Genomic DNA, 24,990 nt, shown 5'->3' on the forward strand with positions numbered 1-24,990 from the left:
CTGTACTGTATATCAACTGTATATCCACTGTACTGTATATCAACTGTATATCCACTGTACTGTATATCAACTGTATATTCACTGTACTGTATATCAACTGTATATTCACTGTACTGTATATCAACTGTATATCCACTGTACTGTATATCAACTGTATAGTCACTGTACTGTATATCCACTGTACTGTATATCAACTGTATAGCCACTGTACTGTACATGTGTATAACCACTGTTCATTCTCTTATAGCTCTATGCTCACTCTACCTAGTTGTGTATAATGTTGTAAGGGAAACTTTGTGTAAACTCTTCTGTCTGTATTCTGTCTCTAAATGTTGTCTATCACCATGTAAAATGATGATGTCACTAGCAGCAACATATCAACTTGTAGTGTATTTGAGGGTCAAAAAGGCTTCCGAAGTTTGTAACTTAAAGATTTCTGACATGAGTTTTCTTTACAAGAAATGTATCAACCACTACAACAAAGTCCATTAATTATAATTCACATAATTCACATTTCCTGTTGCTGCAGGAATATTTTCCTGCTGTAGTAAACTGACTCAAATTAAGATCCTACCTTCAGTTGAAGTCGGAAGTTTGCATACACCTTCGCCAAATATATTTAAACTCAGTTTTTCACAATTCCTGACATTTAATCCTGGTAGAAATTCAGTCTCAGGTCAGTTCGGATCACAACTTTATTTTAAGAATGTGAAATGTCAGAATAATAGTAGAGAGCTTTTATTTCTTTCATCACATTCCCAGTGGGTCAGAAGTTTATATACACTCAATTAGTATTTGGTAACATTGCCTTTAAATTGTTTAACTTGGGTCAAACGTCTCAGGTAGCCTTCCACAAGCTTCCCAAAATAAGGTGGGTGAATTTTGGCCCATTCCTCCTGACAGGGCTGGTGTAACTGAGGCAAGTTTGTAGATGTCCTTGCTCACACACGCTTTTTCAGTTCTGCCCACAAGTTTTCTATAGGATTGAGGCCAGGGCTTTGTGATGGCCACTCCAATACCTTGACTTTGTTGTCCTTAAGCCATTTGCCACAACTTTTCAAGTATGCTTGGAGTCATTGTTCATCTGGAAGACCCATTTGCAACCAAGCTTTAACTTCCTGACTGATGTCTTGAGATGTTGCTTCAATATATCCACATAATTTTCCTCCCTCATGAAGCCATCTATTTTGTGAATTGCACCAGTCCCTCCTGCAGCAAAGCACCCCCACAACATGATGCTGCAGCCCCTGTGCTTCACAGTTGGGATGGTGTTCTTAGGCTTGCAAGTGTAACGGATGTGAAATGGCTAGCTAGTTAGCGGGTACGCGCTAATAGCGTTTCAATCGGTTACGTCACTTGCTCTGAGACTTGAAGTAGGGTTTCCCCTTGCTCTGCAAGGGCCGTGGCTTTTGTGGAGTGATGGGTAACGATGCTTCGTGGGTGTCAGTTGTTGATGTGTGCAGAGGGTCCCTGGTTCGCGGGTATGGGCGAGGGGACGGACGTAAAGTTAAACTGTAACATTGATGCTGTTGACCCGGATCAATGGTTGCTGCGGAAAAAGGAGGAGGTTGAAAGGGGGGTGAGTGTAACGGATGTGAAATGGCTAGCTAGTTAGCGGGTACGCGCTAATAGCGTTTCAATCAGTTACGTCACTTGCTCTGAAACCTAGAAGTAGTGTTTCCCCTTGCTCTGCAAGTGCCGCGGCTTTTGTGGAGCGATGGGTAACGACGCTTCGTGGGTGACTGTTGTTGATGTGTGCAGAGGGTCCCTGGTTCGTGCCCGAGGTCGGGGCGAGGGGTCGTACTGTTCTTCCAAACATAACGATGGTCATTATGGCCAAACAGTTCTATTTTTCAGACCATCATGATCAAAGGACATTTCTACAAAAAGTACAATCCCCATGTGCAGTTGCAAACCGTAGTCTGGCTTATTTATGGCGGTTTTGGAGCAGCGGCTTCTTCCTTGCTGAGCGACCTTTCAGGTCATGTCGATATAGGACTTGTTTTACTGTGGATATAGATACTTTTGTACCTGTTTCCTCCAGCATCTTCACAAGGTCCTTTGCTGTTGTTCTGGGATTGATTTGCACTTTTCGCACCAAAGTACATTCATCTCTAGGAGACAGAATGCATCTCCTTCCTGAGCGGTATGACGGCTGCGTGGTCCCATGGTGTTTATACTTGCGTACTATTGTTTGTACAGATGAACTTGGTACCTTCAGGCGTTTGGAAATTGTGGAGGTCTACAATTTTTTTCTGAGGTATTGGCTGATTACTTTTGATTTCCCCATGATGTCAAGCAAAGAGGCACTGAGTTCGAAGGTAGGCCTTGAAATACATCCACAGGTACACCTCCAATTGACTCAAATTATGTCAATTAGCCTATCAGAAGCTTCTAAAGCCACAACATCATTTTCTGGAATTTTCCAAGCTGTTTAAAGGCACAGTCAACTTAGTGTATGTACATTTCTGACCCACTGGAATTGTGATACAGTGAATTATAAGTTAAATAATCTGTCTGAAAACAATTGTTGGAAAAATTACTTGTGTCATGCACAAAGTAGATGCCAAAACTATAGTTTGATAACAAGAAATTTGTGGAGTGGTTGAAAAACAAGTTTTAATGACTCCAACCTAAGCGTATGTAAACTTCCGACTTCAACTGTATGTATGTGCAAATGTACTTGGAGAATAAAGGTGGTTGTGATTCTACAAAGGTTGAGTCTCTAGATTCCCTTGCTGCTCTGGAGAAATAATGAAATGGTTGTCATGGTGATTTAAACTGGGACTGGTTATCTCCCAACTCTGAGGACATGTCATTGTGATGTCATTAGTTACATTTCACCCAGTTGATAAAGGCAGCTACAAGGCTGAACCCAGAAGACAACTCTAAATCAACACATACTGATGTTATCCTGACATCCTTTCACTCATATTATTGTGTCTCTTTGTTCAACGGATGTCGGGTTGCCTATTCTATTAACATTGTAGCAATGGGAATTGTAACCTGGATCACACTGCCCCCTATAAAATAAATTCCCGTGCTTCAACTACTCAGACCCCTCACATATCCGGGCTATGCATTCTGATGGCCTCACATACACCATACCACTTCTGACACCAATGTAGCAACCCGGCGGGGCAGGGAAGTGAACCCAGGTCTCACCTGTAAAAGGCCAACAAGCAAGGCATCGCACCAATTTGGTAACTTCGTTGGATTGTGACGTGGCTCATATAGTGAGGGTCACTACACTATAGTGGAACTATGATACAATTACATTATCATATGAAATGTAGAGGATCACTACACTAGAGGATCTATGATACAATTACATTATCATATGAAATGAAGAGGATCACGACACTATAGAGGACCTATGATACAATTACATTATCATAGAGGATCACTACACTATAGAGGATCTATGATACAATTACATTATCATATGAAATGTAGAGGATCACTACACTATAGAGGAACTATGGTACAATTACATTATCATATGAAATGTAGAGGTTTACTACACTATAATGGAACTATGATACAATTACATTATCATATGAAATGTAGAGGATCACTACACTATAGTGGAACTGATACAATTACATTATCATATGAAATGTAGAGGATCACTACACTATAGAGGAACTATGATACAATTACATTATCATATGAAATGTAGAGGATCACTACACTATAGAGGAACTATGATACAATTACATTATCATATGAAATGTTAAATGTAGAACTATAATATCTGAATATTGATATATTGAATTTGACTTGACCAGGTCCAGTCAGCTCCATGTTGTTTGATTAAACTGACACCAACCTGTCTCAGTAGAAGTAGACTGTGAGGAGTGTTTTACTTCACTATACTAACATTACACCATACATTTAATTTATCTACTGTTAGGAGTGTTTTACTTCCATTCACTATACTAACATTACACCATACATTTAATTTGTCTACTGTTAGGAGTGTTTTACTTCACTATACTAACATTACACCATACATTTAATTTATCTACTGTTAGGAGTGTTTTACTTCACTATACTAACATTACACCATACATTTAATTTATCTACTGTTAGGAGAGTTTTACTTCACTATACTAACATTACACCATACATTTAATTTATCTACACACTTTACAATAATCCCTGGCAGGATTCTCACCTTGTAGCCTGAATTCACAACCAGAACATGTCAAGTCATTGAGATATTTTCCGTTCTGCTGAGAGAGCAGCTTCCTGATGACTAGGTCTCTGTATATTCTGATGGGTGAGGCCTGAGCTGGAATGTGAAGCTAACTGAACTTGGCTAACACTCTGTATATTCTGATGGATGAGGCCTGAGCTGGAATGTGAAGCTAACTGAACTTGGCTAACACTCTGTATATTCTGATGGATGAGGCCTGAGCTGTAATGTGAAGCTAACTGAACTTGGCTAACACTCTGTATATTCTGATGGATGAGGCCTGAGCTGTAATGTGAAGCTAACTGAACTTGGCTAACACTCTGTATATTCTGATGGATGAGGCCTGAGCTGGAATGTGAAGCTAACTGAACCTGGCTAACACTCTGTATATTCTGATGGATGAGGCCTGAGCTGGAATGTGAAGCTAACTGAACCTGGCTAACACTCTGTATATTCTGATGGATGAGGCCTGAGCTGGAATGTGAAGCTAACTGAACCTGGCTAACACTCTGTATATTCTGATGGGTGAGGCCTGAGCTGGAATGTGAAGCTAACTGGACCTGGCTAACACTCTGTATATTCTGATGGGTGAGGCCTGAGCTGGAATGTGAAGCTAACTGGACCTGGCTAACACTCTGTATATTCTGATGGATGAGGCCTGAGCTGGAATGTGAAGCTAACTGAAGCTGGCTAACTTTAGAAAACCAGTATATCTATCTTGCATCATAGTACACCCCTCAGGCTACGTTCAGGTTTCAGCATCAGGTATAAACATGCCGAGTTATATGATATTACCTGGGTCATGTTCAATAGTTTACTCTACAGCCAATAGTTGAAAATGTTGCACAAACCGTTAACTCCAAACGCTGTACAACGTGGACTAAACGGTTTCCGTTGCCAAACCTTTTGCAAAGGTGGGCACAACCTGTGTTGAGGAAGTATACTTTGTTGTTAGGCTTTTCTAAATATTTGTTTGTCTCTCTGTCACACAACAAACCTTCCTGAGTGAAAAGCATTAACAGTAGATTAGAAAGAGAAAATGTTTGTTTGTTGCTTGTTGTGTTTTAAGCCTGTTTTCAGAAGACAAGTCTATAGACCAATGATACAGTAGGAGATCACCCTGGGGAACACAGGTGGGCACAGAACGAATTCAACCCCCCGTATCTAATTTACATCAAATACATTGTAAAGAATGTTAGCCTATTATAACAATCCACAAATAATATCATCAGCTATATGAATAATGTTGTGGGAGAATCAGAATTCTTTAGGTAACATTGATAAATAAATAGATAAATAAGATGTTTTATCAATATTCATAAGTATGCTTATGTGGGAAAAGTGAGTTGGGGCCCAGAGAGGGGAGAGGTCAGGTTTGTCTTATCTGTGAATGTGTCTGTAACTATTCCATGTGAAGGGATGGTGTGATTAATGGGGAACCAGTTAGTTGGGGCCCAGAGAGGGGAGAGGTCAGGTTTGTCTTATCTGTGAATGTGTCAGTAACTATTCCATGTGAAGGGATGGTGTGATTAATGGGGAACCAGTTAGTTGGGGCCCAGAGAGGGGAGAGGTCAGGTTTGTCTTATCTGTGAATGTGTCTGTAACTATTCCATGTGAAGGGATGGTGTGATTAATGGGGAACCAGTTACTTGGCTCCATAATGTCTGTGTGCCAGTCACTCCTCTCCGTGATCTGGTCCAGGAGGGGTTGTATTTGATATGGGGGTATCTAAAATTGACAATTGATATATGCCATTGGATGAGGTAATGTTTTGGTCCTAAGTGGTACCAAGAACGAGAGGTAGAACCTCGTTTTAGGAGAGCAAACTGAACAATAATTTATAGCTAATGCTGTCTGGCTATGGGATACTCCTCTCTGAAGTAAAGTCTTCCTTTGTGTAATGTTCCTAAGACCTGTGGTTTGTCATGTCAACTAGGGGGTGGATCTTTGCTATAAAGGATCTCAGTTGCCATTATGTTGACACTATCAGAGAATTCATTTATAGACACTGAATTGATCTGAGAGTCACAGGGCTATGGTGAAGCTCATATATAATTAAAGATGGACTTTATAATATACTCTGACTTGTGTGTGGTTTGCTCTCTCATGATTTGGTAATACAGGACATTTCCACGACAATACACATAACAATATCATCAACTATATGAATACACATAACAATATCATCAACTATATGAATACACATAACAATATCATCAACTATATGAATACACATAACAATAGCATCAACTATATGAATACACATAACAATATCATCAACTATATGAATACACATAACAATATCATCAACTATATGAATACACATAACAATAGCATCAACTATATGAATACACATAACAATATCATCAACTATATGAATACACATAACAATATCATCAACTATATGAATACACATAACAATATCATCAACTATATGAATACACATAACAATATCATCAACTATATTAATACACATAACAATATCATCAACTATATGAATACACATAACAATATCATCAACTATATGAATACACATAACAATATCATCAACTATATGAATACACATAACAATATCATCAACTATATGAATACACATAACAATATCATCAACTATATGAATACACATATCAATATCATCAACTATATGAATACACATAACAATATCATCAACTATATGAATACACATAACAATATCATCAACTATATGAATACACATAACAATCGTTGTCTTACCTTTTATTTCTCTCTCAATAGAAACAGATTCTGGAATGATCATTTGGTCGTAGAAAGTTACTTTCATTTGCTCAACATTTTTTTCTTCAGGTTCAGGCTTGTTCTCTCTCACACACCCTCTCTCTTTGTCTCTCTTTGTCTCCCTCTGTCTCTAGCTCTTTCTCTCTGACTCTCTCTCTCTTTGTCTCTCTGCCTCTAGCTCTTTCTCTCTGACTCTCTCTCTCTCACAGGCAAACAATGGGGGGAAAAAATCTAATAATTATTAACTAAATAATACAGACAGGTACAGAAACATATCCTTGATTCAAAAGTTTGAAGAAATATAACTTTTATTTCGACTTCCAAAATACTAACAGTTGATGTCATTACAAAAACTGCATAACTGTTCATGTCTCAGTTCTACCTGCAGACAATAGACAATATGAAATGTATTGTTTTTCATAATTCAGTTTCCTTTCACTGTAAACCACTCTACATTTTACTGTAAAACACTCTACATTTTACTGTAAACCACTCTACATTTTACTGTAAACCACTCTACATTTTACTGTAAACCACTCTACATTTTACTGTAAACCACTCTACATTTTACTGTAAACCACTCTACATTTTACTGTAAAACACTCTACATTTTACTGTAAACCACTCTACATTTTTGGGTTGAGTGTCGAATGTGAGCATCTTTGTCAACATACTGTGACGACCCTCCCACTCTGTCTGCCGTATTCTCTCTTTGCTCTTGTTTTCCTTATTAGGATGCCGGTGGGCGGAGCCGGGAGTGTTGTCAGCGAAATGGGACACCTGGGCTCGGGTGTGTCCCGGGAAAAATACACCTCTTCCCCATTCATGGAGGAGACTCTCTCCATGCAGACACACTGTTAGAGTTTGTCGTAATTTTGTGGCCGTTTTGTTTGTTTGCTTTGGCAACTTTCAACACCCCTCATTATCACATTTATGCACGCAAACACTCACGTACACTACTCATTACTGACTACACACACCATTGTTAATTGTATTTAGGTTATTTCAGTTAATAAATATATTTTTGTTATTCCTTATCTCCACGTTGTCTCCCTTTTTGTTACGAACTTCGAGCCTGTTCGTGACAATACTATCTAAAAGTGAATGAGTCATCTTTACTTTATATAATGTACTGTAGAATTTTTTTGTAAATGACAGAATTGCTGCAGTAAAAGCTTTATTAGCAACATGAAATTGCTGCCAGAGATCAATGACAAATCCAACATACATGGCTTTTGGTTCCAAATGTGTAATAATAATAAAACACAATTTCAGTCGGCCTAGTCACAGGGATCCTCTCAGGATCCCTCACCCTGTACCCATCTTCCTCTACTACTCTCTTCACTGCTTCATCATACGACACCTTCTGTACTACTGTAACCCTGGCAACCTCAACCTGCCTTTCTCTCAGCAGACACCTCTGATCTCCAGCCCCATGATCACCCCCAAAACTAACACACAAGTCTCTCAACAGACACCTCCGATCTCCAGCCCCATGATCACCCCCAAAACTAACACACAAGTCTCTCAACAGACACCTCCAATCTCCAGCCCCATGATCACCCCCAAAACTAACACACAAGTCTCTCAACAGACACCTCCGATCTCCAGCCCCACAATCACCCCCACAACTAACACACAAGTCTCTCAACAGACACCTCCAATCTCCAGCCCCATGATCACCCCCAAAACTAACACACAAGTCTCTCAACCGATACTACACATTCCTTCGTCTCATGCCCTCCTGCACACTTCTCATATCTAGACATCTCCCTCCTGTACACTTCTCATATCTAGGCATCTCCCTCCTGTACACTTCTCATATCTAGGCATCTCCCTCCTGTACACTTCTCATATCTAGGCATCTCCCTCCTGTACACTTCTCATATCTAGGCATCTCCCTCCTGTACACTTCTCATATCTAGGCATCTCCCTCCTGTACACTTCTCATATCTAGGCATCTCCCTCCTGTACACTTCTCATATCTAGGCATCTCCCTCCTACACACTGTTGCAACATGCCCATGAACTTGGCACCTAAAATACCATAGTACGTGCAGAACAAAACCTCCCACAGGAAAACTAACAAGTCCTAACTTGACCTTGTCGGGAAAAGACATCAAAACTCAGTAACACAGACAATGTCTTCTCCGTTTCCCCCACGCTCTCCAACAGATCTGCTCCTCACCAAACGGCGGAAGTCACAGACACCGGGAAGCTTCAATTTCAACTGATCCTCCTCAACACTTAATGCCACCCCCGTTATCACTCCTTTCAATGATGCCCTGCTCTGGAGAGACATGTCCTTCTCGAGCTCCTCCAGAAGGTCAAAAAAATGTCACTTCTTCAGAGGCTGATAAATTAACATACTTCCTGTAGTCTGTCTGCTAGGAATCTTACATATGAAACAGCCTACAAGGCAGCATCCTCTGAGGCTGCTATTCAATCTGATCAGCCTGTCAGGAATAGAGCTCACCCACTCTGGATTATATGCATCAGCCTATAAAGCACTGACAGCTAGTCTGCCTGCATGGTGCTTTACCTATGAAATAGCCTACTAGGCAGCATCCTGATTGACTCTGATCCACTCTGTACATTTAAATATAATCCATAAATCATGAAGTGTCCCTTACAATTATACACATATCAGTTATGCAAGCTAACAACCAACATAGATAAGAAGACTACATAGCTAACTAGCTAACTAGCTAACAACCAACATAGATAAGAAGACTACATAGCTAACTAGCTAGCTAGCTAACAACAAACATAGATAAGAAGACTACATAGCTAACTAGCTAGCTAGCTAACAACCAACATAGATAAGAAGATTACATAGCTAACTAGCTAGCTAGCTAACAACCAACATAGATAAGAAGACTACATAGCTAACTAGCTAGCTAGCTAACAACCAACATAGATAAGAAGACTACATAGCTAACTAGCTAGCTAGCTAACAACCAACATAGATAAGAAGACTACATAGCTAACTAGCTAGCTAGCTAACAACCAACATAGATAAGAAGACTACATAGCTAACTAGCTAGCTAGCTAAAAACCAACATAGATAAGAAGACTACATAGCTAACTAGCTAGCTAGCTAACAACCAACATAGATAAGAAGACTACATAGCTAACTAGCTAGCTAGCTAAAAACCAACATAGATAAGAAGACTACATAGCTAACTAGCTAGCTAGCTAAAAACCAACATAGATAAGAAGACTACATAGCTAACTAGCTAGCTAGCTAAAAACCAACATAGATAAGAAGACTACATAGCTAACTAGCTAGCTAGCTAACAACCAACATAGATAAGAAGACTACATAGCTAACTAGCTAGCTAGCTAACAACCAACATAGATAAGAAGACTACATAGCCAACTAGCTAGCTAGCTAACAACCAACATAGATAAGAAGACTACATAGTTAACTAGCTATCTAGCTAACACCAACACAGATAAGAAGACTACATAGCTAACTAGCTGGTTAGCTTACTCACAAGACTAGCCAAGTTAGCTGCATGGTTTCATGCGAATGGCTGTGTTCTTGGAGGTGGCACACAGCCTGGGAGACAGTGTTGCCTGTCAGACATAGTTCAGGGTTTAAATGCCCCACGAGGGCTTAGCTGCCTCAACTGACAATGAGCTCCAAACACAAATGAAGCATGATGTCATCATGAAATGTACCATCCTTTAGTTTAGCAATCAATAAAAATGTACCTGATCCACCGTGGGCTCTGTCAGCATTGTCACTCTATCATCAATATGTCCTCTCCTAATTATACAGTTTATCTCATGTTCTCGACAATAACAATATATATATAAATGTTGTGATGATGAGAGAATTATCAAATCAAATAAAATTGTATTAGTCACTTCGGCCGAATACAACAAGTGTAGACCTTACAGTGAAATGCTTACTTACAAACCCCTAACCAACAATGCAGTTTAAAAAATACGAATAAGAAAAAAAAGTAACAAGTAGTCAAAGAGCAGCAGTAAAATACAATAGTGAGACTATATACAGGGTTTTACGGTACAGAGTCAATGTGGAGACTATATACAGGGTATTACGGTACAGAGTCAATGTGGAGACTATATACAGGGTATACGGTACAGAGTCAATGTGGAGGCTATATACAGGGTATTACGGTACAGAGTCAATGTGGAGACTATATACAGGGTATTACGGTACAGAGTCAATGTGGAGGCTATATACAGGGTATTACGGTACAGAGGCAATGTGGAGGCTATATACAGGGTATTACGGTACAGAGTCAATGTGGAGGCTATATACAGGGTATTACGGTACAGAGTCAATGTGGAGGCTATATACAGGGTATTACGGTACAGAGTCAATGTGGAGGCTATATACAGGGTATTACGGTACAGAGTCAATGTGGAGACTATATACAGGGTATTACGGTACAGAGTCAATGTGGAGGCTATATACAGGGTATTACGGTACAGAGTCAATGTGGAGGCTATATACAGGGTATTACGGTACAGAGTCAATGTGGAGGCTATATACAGGGTATTACGGTACAGAGTCAATGTGGAGGCTATATACAGGGTATTACGGTACAGAGTCAATGTGGAGACTATATACAGGGTATTACGGTACAGAGTCAATGTGGAGGCTATATACAGGGTATTACGGTACAGAGTCAATGTGGAGTCTATATACAGGGAAATGTTCTGACTTCCAGAAGTTATTTTCCGGTCATAAGAGACGGTAGCAGCAACATTATGTACAAAATAAGTTACAAAATAAATGATAAACAACACAAAAAAAACAACAAAAAAACACATTATCTTGTGATCTCATCAAAACAACTTTTGCAATGTAATGATCCTGAGATAAATAAGTTGTGATCTCGAAATAATGAAGGAATTATTATTTTTGTAAATTTGTATTAATATGTCCTCTCTGGACTTCCTGATGACTGTCGCTCTGTATATTCTGATGGATGAGGCCTGAGCTGGAATGTGACGCTAACTGAACCTGGCTAGCTCTCTGTATATTCTGATGTATGAGGCCTGAGCTGGAATGTGACGCTAACAGAACCTGGCTAGCGCTCTGTATATTCTGATGTATGAGGCCTGAGCTGGAATGTGACGCTAACTGAAGCTGGCTAGCTCTCTATATATTCTGATGGGTGAGGCCTGAGCTGGAATGTGAAGCCAACTGAAGCTGGCTAGCGCTCTGTATAATCTGATGGATGAGGCCTGAGCTGGAATGTGAAGCTAACTGAACCTGGCTAGTGTAAGAAATTGTAATAGATACTGGAAACTTGTTATAACAACTTCTCAACATAAGCTATTCTTTGCACATCATGCACCCACCCCCTCTTTCCTTTTGGACACATTCTGCTCTCATCAGATACCAACCACAGACACACGCACCAACACCCAGAACAGGCCCCTGCAACAACAACACGCATACACATTTCTTTCAAGGTTGGGACTCAAAGACAAAGAACAATGTTAAGAGCCAAAGGAACGTCGACACCAGGCCCGAACAGGACTACCCACGACCCAGATCGACCAATCAGAAGGCCAGACTACCAGATTCAACCTACGTCATTTACTGTATAAATGATCTGCACACTATGTTTCGGGCCTCTCTTCCGATGGTTCCATACGAGCTAGACGAACGGGGCCGTGCAGCACGCTTTGCCAGATATCTTTACCTTTGAATAAACTGCCTTTACTATACCTTATCCACCTCGTCCAATGTCTCAACTTGGTCTCATTTCTCCAGTAACGATTCATCAACACTAGCACTCTGTATATTCTGATGGATGAGGCCTGAGCTGGAATGTGAAGCTAACTGAAGCTGGCTAGCTTTCTGTATATTCTGATGGGTGAGGCCTGAGCTGGAATGTGAAGCCAACTGAAGCTGGCTAGCTTTCTGTATATTCTGATGGATGAGGCCTGAGCTGGAATGTGACGCTAACTGAAGCTGGCTAGCTCTCTATATATTCTGATGGGTGAGGCCTGAGATGGAATGTGAAGCCAACTGAAGCTGGCTAGCACTCTGTATATTCTGATGGGTGAGGCCTGAGCTGGAATGTGAAGCCAACTGAAGCTGGCTAGCGCTCTGTATATTCTGATGGATGAGGCCTGAGCTGGAATGTGAAGTTAACTGAACCTGGCTAACATTCTGTATATTCTGATGGATGAGGCCTGAGCTGGAATGTGAAGTTAACTGAACCTGGCTAATACTCTGTATATTCTGATGGATGAGGCCTGAGCTGGAATGTGAAGTTAACTGAACCTGGCTAATACTCTGTATATTCTGATGGATGAGGCCTGAGCTGGAATGTGAAGTTAACTGAACCTGGCTAACACTCTGTATATTCTGATGGATGAGGCCTGAGCTGGAATGTGACGCTAACTGAACCTGGCTAATACTCTGTATATTCTGATGGATGAGGTCTGAGCTGGAATGTGAAGCTAACTGAACCTGGCTAACACTCTGTATATTCTGATGGATGAGGCCTGAGCTGGAATGTGAAGCTAACTGAAGCTGGCTAACACTCTGTATATTCTGATGGATGAGGCCTGAGCTGGAATGTGAAGCTAACTGAAGCTGGCTAACACTCTGTATATTCTGATGGATGAGGCCTGAGCTGGAATGTGAAGCTAACTGAAGCTGGCTAACACTCTGTATATTCTTATGGGTGAGGCCTGAGCTGGAATGTGAAGCTAACTGAAGCTGGCTAGCTTTAGAAAACCAGTATATCTGTTTTGCATCATAGTTTACCCCTCATGCTACAATCAGGTTTCAGCATCAGGCAGGTATCAACATGCTGAGTTATATGATATTACCTGGGTCATGTTCATTAGTTTACACCGCAGCCAATAGTTTAAAATGTTGCACAAACCGTTAACTCCAAACGCTGTACAACGTGACATAAACGGTTTCTGTTGCCAAACCTTTTACTAAGGTGGGCACAACCTGTGTTGAGGAAGTATACTTTGTTGGCTTTTCAAAATTTTTGTTTGTCTCTTTCACACAACATACCTTCCTGAGTGAAAAGCATTAACAGTAGATTAGAAAGAGAAAATGTTTGTTTGTTGCTTGTTGTGTTTTAAGCCTGTTTAGAGAAGACAAGTCTATAGACCTATGACAGTTTTGAGAAGACAGTAGGAGATCACCCTGGGGAACACAGGTTCAGAACGAATTCAACCCCCCGTATCTAATTTACATCAAGTACATTTTAAGGAGAGTAGACCTATTATAACTCTCTGTCCACAAATAATATCATCAACTATATGAATATACATAACAATATCATCAACTATATGAATACACATAACAATATCATCAACTATATGAATACACATAACAATATCATCAACTATATGAATACACATAACAATATCATCAACTATATGAATACACATAACAATATCATCAACTATATGAATACACATAACAATATCATCAACTATATGAATACACATAACAATATCATCAACTATATGAATACACATAACAATATCATCAACTATATGAATACACATAACAATATCATCAACTATATGAGTAAACAACAATATCATCAACTATATGAATACACATAACAATATCATCAACTATATGAATATACATAACAATATCATCAACTATATGAATACACATAACAATATCCTCAACTATATGAATACACATAACAATATCATCAACTATATGAATACACATAACAATATCATCAACTATATGAATACACATAACAATATCATCAACTATATGAATACACATAACAATACCATCAACTATATGAATACACATAACAATATCATCAACTATATGAATACACATAACAATATCATCAACTATATGAATACACATAACAATATCATCAACTATATGAATACACATAACAATATCATCAACTATATGAATACACATAACAATATCATCAACTACTGTATATCAACCCATATAACAATATCATCAACTATATGAATACACATAACAATATCATCGACTATATGAATACACATAACAATATCATCGACTATATGAATACACATAACAATATCATCAACTATATGAATACACATAACAATATCATCAACTATATGAATACACATAACAATATCATCAACTATATGAATACACATAACAATACCATCAACTATATGAATACACATAACAATATCATCAACTATATGAATACACATAACAATATCATCAACTATATGAATACACATAACAATATCATCAACTATATGAATACACATAACAATATCATCAACTATATGAATACACATAACAATATCATCAACTATATGAATACACATAACAATATCATCAACTATATGAATACACATAACAATATCATCAACTATATGAATACACATAACAATATCATCAACTATATGAATACACATAACAATATCATCAACTATATGAATACACATAACAATATCATCAACTATATGAATACACATATCAATATCATCAACTATATGAATACACATAACAATATCATCAACTACTGTATATCAACCCACATAACAATATCATCAACTATATGAATACACATAACAATATCATCGACTATATGAATACACATAACAATATCATCAACTACTGTATATCAACCCACATAACAATATCATCAACTATATGAATACACATAACAATATCATCAACTATATGAATACACATAACAATATCATCAACTACTGTATATCAACCCACATAACAATATCATCGACTATATGAATACACATAACAATATCATCGACTATATTAATACACATAACAATCGTCGTCTTACCTTTTATCTCTCAATAGAAACAGAGTCTGAATGATCATTGGGTCGTAGAAAGTTACTTTAATTTGCTCAACATTTTTTTCTTCAGGTTCAGGCTTGTTCTCTCTCACACCCTCTCTCACTTTGTCTCTCTCTGTCTCTATCTCTCTCTCTCACACAGCCAAACAATGGGGGGAAAAAATCTAATAATTATTAACTAAATAATACAGACAGGTACAGAAACATATCCTTGACTCAAAAGTTCGAAGAAATAAAACTTTTATTTCGACTTCCAAAATACTAACAGTTGATAGCATTACAAAAACTGCATCACTGTTCATGTCTCAGTTCTACCTGCAGACAATAGACAATATGAAATGTATTGTTTTTTATAATTCAGTTTCCTTTTACTGTAAAACACTCTACATTTTACTGTAAACCACTCTATATTTCACTGTAAACCACTCTACATTTTACTGTAAACCACTCTACATTTTACTGTAAACCACTCTACATTTCACTGTAAACCACTCTATATTTTACTATAAAACACTCTACATTTCACTGTAAACCACTCTACATTTTACTGTAAACCACTCTATATTTCACTGTAAACCACTCTACATTTTACTGTAAACCACTATTTTTCACTGTAAACCACTCTATATTTCACTGTAAACCACTCTACATTTTACTGTAAACCACTCTATATTTCACTGTAAACCACTCTACATTTTACTGTAAACCACTCTATATTTTACTGTAAACCACTCTACATTTTACTGTAAACCACTCTACATTTTACTGTAGACCACTCTACATTTTACTGTAAACCACTCTATATTTTACTGTAAACCACTCTACATTTTACTGTAAACCACTCTATATTTTTGGGTTGAGTGTCAAATGTGACACAATCTTTGTCAACATACTGTGACGACCCTCCCACTCTGTGACGACCCTCCCACTCTGTCTGCCGTATTCCTTCTCTTCGCTCTTGTTTTCCTTATTAGGATGTCGGTTGGCGGAGGGTCGCTGACGGCGGAGGGTCGTCAGCGAAACGGGACACACTTGGGCCCGGGTGTGTCCTGGGATAAATACACCTCTTCCCCATTCATTGAGGAGACTCTCTCCATGCAGACACACCTGGGCCCGGGTGTGTCCTGGGATAAATACACCTCTTCCCCATTCATTGAGGAGACTCTCTCCATGCAGACACACCTGGGCCCGGGTGTGTCCCAGGATAAATACACCTCTTCCCCATTTATTGAGGAGACTCTCCATGCAGACATACCTGGGCCCGGGTGTGTCCCAGGATAAATACACCTCTTCCCCATTCATTGAGGAGACTCTCCATGCAGACATACCTGGGCCCGGGTGTGTCCCAGGATAAATACACCTCTTCCCCATTTATTGAGGAGACTCTCCATGCAGACACACCTGGGCTCGGGTGTGTCCCAGGATAAATACACCTCTTCCCCATTCATTGAGGAGACTCTCTCCATGCAGACACACCTGGGCCCGGGTGTGTCCCAGGATAAATACACCTCTTCCCCATTTATTGAGGAGACTCTCCATGCAGACACACCTGGGCTCGGGTGTGTCCCAGGATAAATACACCTCTTCCCCATTCATTGAGGAGACTCTCCATGCAGACATACCTGGGCCCGGGTGTGTCCCAGGATAAATACACCTCTTCCCCATTTATTGAGGAGACTCTCCATGCAGACACACCTGGGCTCGGGTGTGTCCCAGGATAAATACACCTCTTCCCCATTCATTGAGGAGACTCTCTCCATGCAGACACACCTGGGCCCGGGTGTGTCCCAGGATAAATACACCTCTTCCCCATTCATTGAGGAGACTCTCTCCATGCAGACACACCTGGGCCCGGGTGTGTCCCAGGATAAATACACCTCTTCCCCATTTATTGAGGAGACTCTCCATGCAGACACACCTGGGCTCGGGTGTGTCCCAGGATAAATACACCTCTTCCCCATTTATTGAGGAGACTCTCCATGCAGACACACATGGGCTCGGGTGTGTCCCAGGATAAATACACCTCTTCCCCATTCATTGAGGAGACTCTCCATGCAGACATACCTGGGCCCGGGTGTGTCCCAGGATAAATACACCTCTTCCCCATTCATGGAGGAGACTCTCTCCATGCAGACACACCTGGGCCCGGGTGTGTCCCAGGATAAATACACCTCTTCCCCATTCATGGAGGAGACTCTCTCCATGCAGACACACCTGGGGCCGGGTGTGTCCCAGGATAAATACACCTCTTCCCCATTCATTGAGGAGACTCTCTCCATGCAGACACACCTGGGGCCGGGTGTGTCCCAGGATAAATACACCTCTTCCCCATTCATGGAGGAGACTCTCTCCATGCAGACACACCTGGGCCCGGGTGTGTCCCAGGATAAATACACCTCTTCCCCATTCATTGAGGAGACTCTCTCCATGCAGACACACCTGGGCCCGGGTGTGTCCCAGGATAAATACACCTCTTCCCCATTCATTGAGGAGACTCTCTCCATGCAGACACACCTGGGCCCGGGTGTGTCCCAGGATAAATACACCACTTCCTCATTCATTGAGGAGACTCTCTCCATGCAGACACACTGTTAGTTTGTTGTATTTTTGTGGCCGTTTTGTTTGTTTGCTTTGGCAACTTTCAACACCCCTCATTATCACATTTATGCACGCAACTACTCACTTACACTACTCATTACTGACTACACACACCATTGTTAATTCTATTTAGGTTATTTCAGTTAATAAATATATTTTTGTTATTCCTTATCTCCACTTTGTCTCCCTTTTTGTTACGAACTTCGAGCCTGTTCGTGACAATACTATCTAAAAGTGAATGAGTCATCTTTACTTTATATAATGTACTGTAGAATTTTTTTGTAAATGACAGAATTGCTGCAGTAAAAGCTTTATTAGCAACATGAAATTGCTGCCAGAGATCAATGACAAATCCAACATACATGGCTTTTGGTTCCAAATGTGTAATAATAATAAAACACAATTTCAGTCGTTCTAGTCACAGGGATCCTCTCAGGATCTCTCACCCTGGACCCATCTTCCTCTCACCCTGGACCCATCTTCCTCTCACCCTGGACCCATCTTCCTCTCACCCTGGACCCATCTTCCTCTCACCCTGGACCCATCTTCCTCTCACCCTGGACCCATCTTCCTCTCACCCTGGACCCATCTTCCTCTCACCCTGGACCCATCTTCCTCTCACCCTGGACCCATCTTCCTCTCACCCTGGACCCATCTTCCTCTCACCCTGGACCCATCTTCCTCTCACCCTGGACCCATCTTCCTCTCACCCTGGACCCATCTTCCTCTCACCCTGGACCCATCTTCCTCTCACCCTGGACCCATCTTCCTCTCACCCTGGACCCATCTTCCTCTCACCCTGGACCCGTCTTCCTCTCACCCTGTACCCATCTCCTCTCACCCTGTACCCATCTCCTCTCACCCTGTACCCATCTCCTCTCACCCTGTACCCATCTCCTCTCACCCTGTACCCATCTCCTCTCACCCTGTACCCATCTCCTCTCACCCTGTACCCATCTCCTCTCACCCTGTACCCATCTCCTCTCACCCTGTACCCATCTCCTCTCACCCTGTACCCATCTCCTCTCACCCTGTACCCATCTCCTCTCACCCTGTACCCATCTCCTCTCACCCTGTACCCATCTCCTCTCACCCTGTACCCATCTCCTCTCACCCTGTACCCATCTCCTCTCACCCTGTACCCATCTCCTCTCACCCTGTACCCATCTCCTCTCACCCTGTACCCATCTCCTCTCACCCTGTACCCATCTCCTCTCACCCTGTACCCATCTCCTCTCACCCTGTACCCATCTCCTCTCACCCTGTACCCATCTCCTCTCACACTGGACCCCTCTTCCTCTCACACTGGACCCATCTTCCTCTCACACTGGACCCGTCTTCCTCTCACACTGGACCCATCTTCCTCTCACACTGGACCCGTCTTCCTCTCACCCTGGACCCATCTTCCTCTCACACTGGACCCCTCTTCCTCTCACCCTGGACCCATCTTCCTCTCACACTGGACCCGTCTTCCTCTCACCCTGGACCCATCTTCCTCTCACACTGGACCCGTCTTCCTCTCACCCTGGACCCATCTTCCTCTCACACTGGACCCGTCTTCCTCTCACCCTGGACCCATCTTCCTCTCACCCTGGACCCGTCTTCCTCTCACCCTGTACCCGTCTTCCTCTCACCCTGTACCCGTCTTCCTCTCACCCTGGACCCATCTTCCTCTACTACTCTCTTCACTGCTTCATCATACGACACCTTCTGTACTACTGTAACCCTGGCAACCTCAACCTGCCTTTCTGTCAGCAGACACCTCCGATCTCCAGCCCCATGATCATCCCCACAACTAACACACAAGTCTCTCAACCGATACTACATATTCCTTCGTCTCATGCCCTCCTGTACACTTCTCATATCTAGGCATCTCCCCCATACACACTGCTGCAACATGCCCATAAACTTGGCACCTAAAACAGCATAGTACGTGCAGAACAAAACCTCCCACAGGAAAACTAACACGTCCTAACTTGACCTTGTCGGGAAAAGACATCAAAACTCAGTAACACAGACAATGTTTTCTCCGTTCCCCCACGCTCTCCAACAGATCTGCTTCTCACCAAACGACGGAAGTCACAGACACCGGGAAGCTTCAATTTGAACTGATCCTCCTCAACACTTAATTCCACCCCCGTTATCACTCCTTTAAATGATGCCCTGCTCTGGAGAGACGTTTCCTTCTCGAGCTCCTCCAGTCGTTCTGTGTGATCCTCCAGTCCATGTCCACTCCAAACAAAATGTCACTTCTTCAGAGGCTGATAAATGAAGAGACTTCCTGTAGTCTGTCTGCTAGGAATCTTACATATGAAACAGCCTACAAGGCAGCATCCTCTGAGGCTGCTATTCAATCTGATCAGCCTGTCAGGAATAGAGCTCATCCACTCTGGATTATATGCTTCAGCCGATAAAGCACTGACAGCTAGTCTTCCTGCATGGTGCTTTACCTATGAAATAGCCTACTAGGCAGCATCCTGATTGACTCTGATCCACTCTGTACATTTAAATATTATCCATGAATCATGAAGTGTCCCTTACAATTATACACATATCAGTTATACGAGCTAACAACCAACATAGATAAGAAGAATACATAGCTAACTAGCTAGCTAGCTAACAACCAACATAGATAAGAAGACTACATAGCTAACTAACTAGCTAGCTAGCTAACAACCAACATAGATAAGAAGACTACATAGCTAACTAGCTAGCTAGATGACAACCAACATAGATAAGAAGACTACATAGTTAACTAGCTAGCTAGCTAACAACCAACATAGATGAGAAGACTACATAGCTAACTAGCTAGCTAGCTGACAACCAACATAGATAAGAAGACTACATAGCTAACTAGCTAGCTAGCTAGCTGACAACCAACATATATAAGAAGACTACATAGCTAACTAGCTAGCTAACAACCAACATAGATGAGAAGACTACATAGCTAACTAGCTAGCTAGCTGACAACCAACATAGATAAGAAGACTACATAGCTAACTAGCTAGCTAGCTAGCTGACAACCAACATAGATAAGAAGACTACATAGCTAACTAGCTAGCTAGCTAACAACCAACATAGATAAGAAGACTACATAGTTAACTAGCTAGCTAGCTAACAACCAACATAGATAAGAAGACTACATAGTTAACTAGCTAGCTAGCTAACAACCAACACAGATAAGAAGATTACATAGTTAACTAGCTAGCTAGCTAACAACCAACACAGATAAGAAGACGACATAGCTAACTAGCTGGTTAGCTTACTCACAAGACTAGGCAAGTTAGCTGCATAGTTGCTTGCGAATGGCTGTGTTCTTGGAGGTGGCACACAGCCTGGGAGACAGAGTTGCCTGTCAGACATAGTTCAGGGTTTAAATGGCCCACGAGGGTTTAGCTGCCTCAACTGACAATGAGCTCCAAACACAAATGAAGCATGATGTCATCATGAAATGTACCATCCCTTAGTTTAGCAATCAATAAAAATGTATCCACTGATCCACCGTGGGCTCTGACAGCCATGCTGTCACTCTTTCATCAATATGTCCACTCCTAATTATACAGTTTATCTCATGTTCTCAGCAATACTGATCCACCGTGGGCTCTGTCACTCTATCATCAATATGTCCACTCCTAATTATACAGTTTATCTCATGTTCTCAGCAATACTGACCCACCGTGGGCTCTGTCACTCTATCATCAATATGTCCTCTCCTAATTATACAGTTTATCTCATGTTCTCAGTAATACTGACCCACCGTGGGCTATGCTGTCACTCTATCATCAATATGTCCACTCCTAATTATACAGTTTATCTCATGTTCTCAGCCACAACAAAAAATATATATGTTGTGATCATGAGAGAATTATCAAATCAAATCTAATTGTATTAGTCACATGTGCCGAATACAACCTTACAACCTTACAGTGGAGTGCTGAATACACCAGGTGTAGACCTTACAGTGAAATGCTGACTTACGAGCCCCTAACCAACAATGCAGTTATAAAAATACGAATAAGAAAAAAAAGTAATAAAAGTAACAAGTAGTTAAAGAGCAGCAGTAGAATAACAATAGTGAGACTATATACAGGGTATTACGGTACAGAGTCAATGTGGAGACTATATACAGGGTATTACGGTACAGAGTCAATGTGGAGACTATATACAGGGTATTACGGTACAGAGTCAATGTGGAGGCTATATACAGGGAAATGTTCTGACTTCCAGAAGTTATTTTCCGGTCATAAGAGATGGTAGCAGCAACATTATGTACAAAATAAGTTACAAAATAAGTTACAAACAACGCAAAAAAAAACACATTATCTTGTGATCTCATCAAAACATATTTTGCTATGTAATGATCCTGAGATAAATAAGTTGTGATCTCGAAAAAATCAAGGAATTATTATTTTTGTAAATTTGTATTAATATGTCCTCTCTGGACTTCCTGATGACTGTCGCTCTGTATATTCTGATGGATGAGGTCTGAGCTAGAATGTGAAGCTAACTGAACCTGGCTAGCGCTCTGTATATTCTGATGGATGAGGTCTGAGCTAGAATGTGAAGCTAACTGAACCTGGCTAACACTCTGTATATTCTGATGGATGAGGTCTGAGCTAGAATGTGAAGCTAACTGAACCTGGCTAGCTCTCTGTATATTCTGATGGATGAGGTCTGAGCTGGAATGTGAAGCTAACTGAAGCTGGCTAACTTAAGAAAAACAGTATATCTAGCTTGCATCATAGTATACCCTTCAGGCTACAATCAGGTTTCAGCATCAGGCAGGTATAAACATGCCGAGTTATATGATAGTACCTGGGTCATATTCAAAGGTTTACTCCACAGCCAATAGTTTAAAATGTTGCATAAACAGTTAACTCCAAACGCTGTACAACGTGACATAAACGGTTTCCGTTGCCAAACCTTTTACTAAGGTGGGCACAACCTGTGTTGAGGAAGTATACTTTGTTGTTAGGCTTTTCTAAATATTTGTTTGTCTCTCTGTCACACAAAATACCTTCCTGAGTGAAAAGCATTAACAGTAGATTAGAAAGAGAAAATGTTTGTTTGTTGCTTGTTGTGTTTTAAGCCTGTTTTCAGAACACAAGTCTATAGGCCCATGATCCAGTAGGAGATCACCCTGGGGAACACAGATGGGCACGGAAAACTCCACCCCCCCGTATCTAATTTACATCAAATTCCTTTTTAGGTGAGTACTCAACTATATGAATACACACAACAATATCATCAACTATATGAAAACACATAACAATATCATCAACTATATGAATACACACAACAATATCATCAACTATATGAATACACATAACAATATCATCAACTATATGAATATACATGACAATATCATCAACTATATGAATACACATAACAATATCATCAACTATATGAATACACATAACAATATCATCAACTATATGAATACACATAACAATATCATCAACTATATGAATACACATAACAATATCATCAACTATATGAATACACATAACAATATCATCAACTATATGAATACACATAACAATATCATCAACTATGTGAATACACATAACAATTGTTGTCTTACCTTTTATTTCTCTCTCAACAGAAGCAGAGTCTGGAATGATCATTTGGTCGTCGAAAGTTACTTTCATTTGCTCAACTATTTTTTTTTTCAGGTTCAGGCTTGTTCTCTCTCACATTCCCACTCTCTTTGTCTCTCTCTGTCTCCATCTTTTTCTCTCTGATTCTCTCTCTCTCTCTCACACAGCCAAACAATGGAACAACTATATATTTTTTCTAATTAACTAGATAATCCAGACATGTACAGAAACATATCCTTGCCTCAGAAGTTCCAAGAAATATTATATTTTAGTACCAACTTTTAGTACCGACTTTCAAAATACTAACAGTTGATGGCATTGCAAAAACTGTCTCTCTCTCTCTCTAATACTAACAGTTGATGGCATTGCAAAAACTGTCTCTCTCTCTCTCTCTCTCTCTAATACTAACAGTTGATGTCATTACAAAAACTGTCTCTCTCTCTCTCTCTCTCTCTAATACTAACAGTTGATAAACTGTCTCTCTCTCTCTCTCTCTCTAATACTAACAGTTGATAGCATTGCAAAAACTGTCTCTCTCTCTCTCTCTCTCTCTAATACTAACAGTTGATGGCATTGCAAAAACTGTCTCTCTCTCTCTCTCTAATACTAACAGTTGATGGCATTGCAAAAACTGTCTCTCTCTCTCTCTCTCTCTAATACTAACAGTTGATAGCATTGCAAAAACTCTCTCTCTCTCTCTCTAATACTAACAGTTGATAGCATTGCAAAAACTGTCTCTCTCTCTCTCTCTCTCTCTCTAATACTAACAGTTGATAAACTGTCTCTCTCTCTCTCTAATACTAACAGTTGATAGCATTGCAAAAACTCTCTCTCTCTCTCTCTCTCTCTCTCTAATACTAACAGTTGATGGCATTGCAAAAACTGTCTCTCTCTCTCTCTCTAATACTAACAGTTGATAGCATTGCAAAAACTCTCTCTCTCTCTCTCTCTCTAATACTAACAGTTGATGGCATTGCAAAAACTGTCTCTCTCTCTAATACTAACCGTTGATGGCATTGCAAAAA

The 24,990-nt window shown here is 40.4% G+C and overlaps 1 protein-coding gene and 1 pseudogene across 1 annotated transcript in view; one reads left to right on the top strand and one right to left on the bottom strand.

The window, feature by feature from the left end:
- Positions 1-24,287, bottom strand: part of LOC139568194 (NLR family CARD domain-containing protein 3-like) — a 39,427-nt pseudogene extending 15,140 nt beyond the window's left edge.
- Positions 1-24,990, top strand: part of LOC139568040 (NLR family CARD domain-containing protein 3-like) — a 282,966-nt gene that overhangs the window by 81,035 nt on the left and 176,941 nt on the right. The gene's annotated exons all lie outside the window — the stretch shown is intronic.

This window comes from Salvelinus alpinus, chromosome 1 (genome assembly GCF_045679555.1).
Source record: "Salvelinus alpinus chromosome 1, SLU_Salpinus.1, whole genome shotgun sequence".
NCBI lineage: Eukaryota > Metazoa > Chordata > Actinopteri > Salmoniformes > Salmonidae > Salvelinus > Salvelinus alpinus.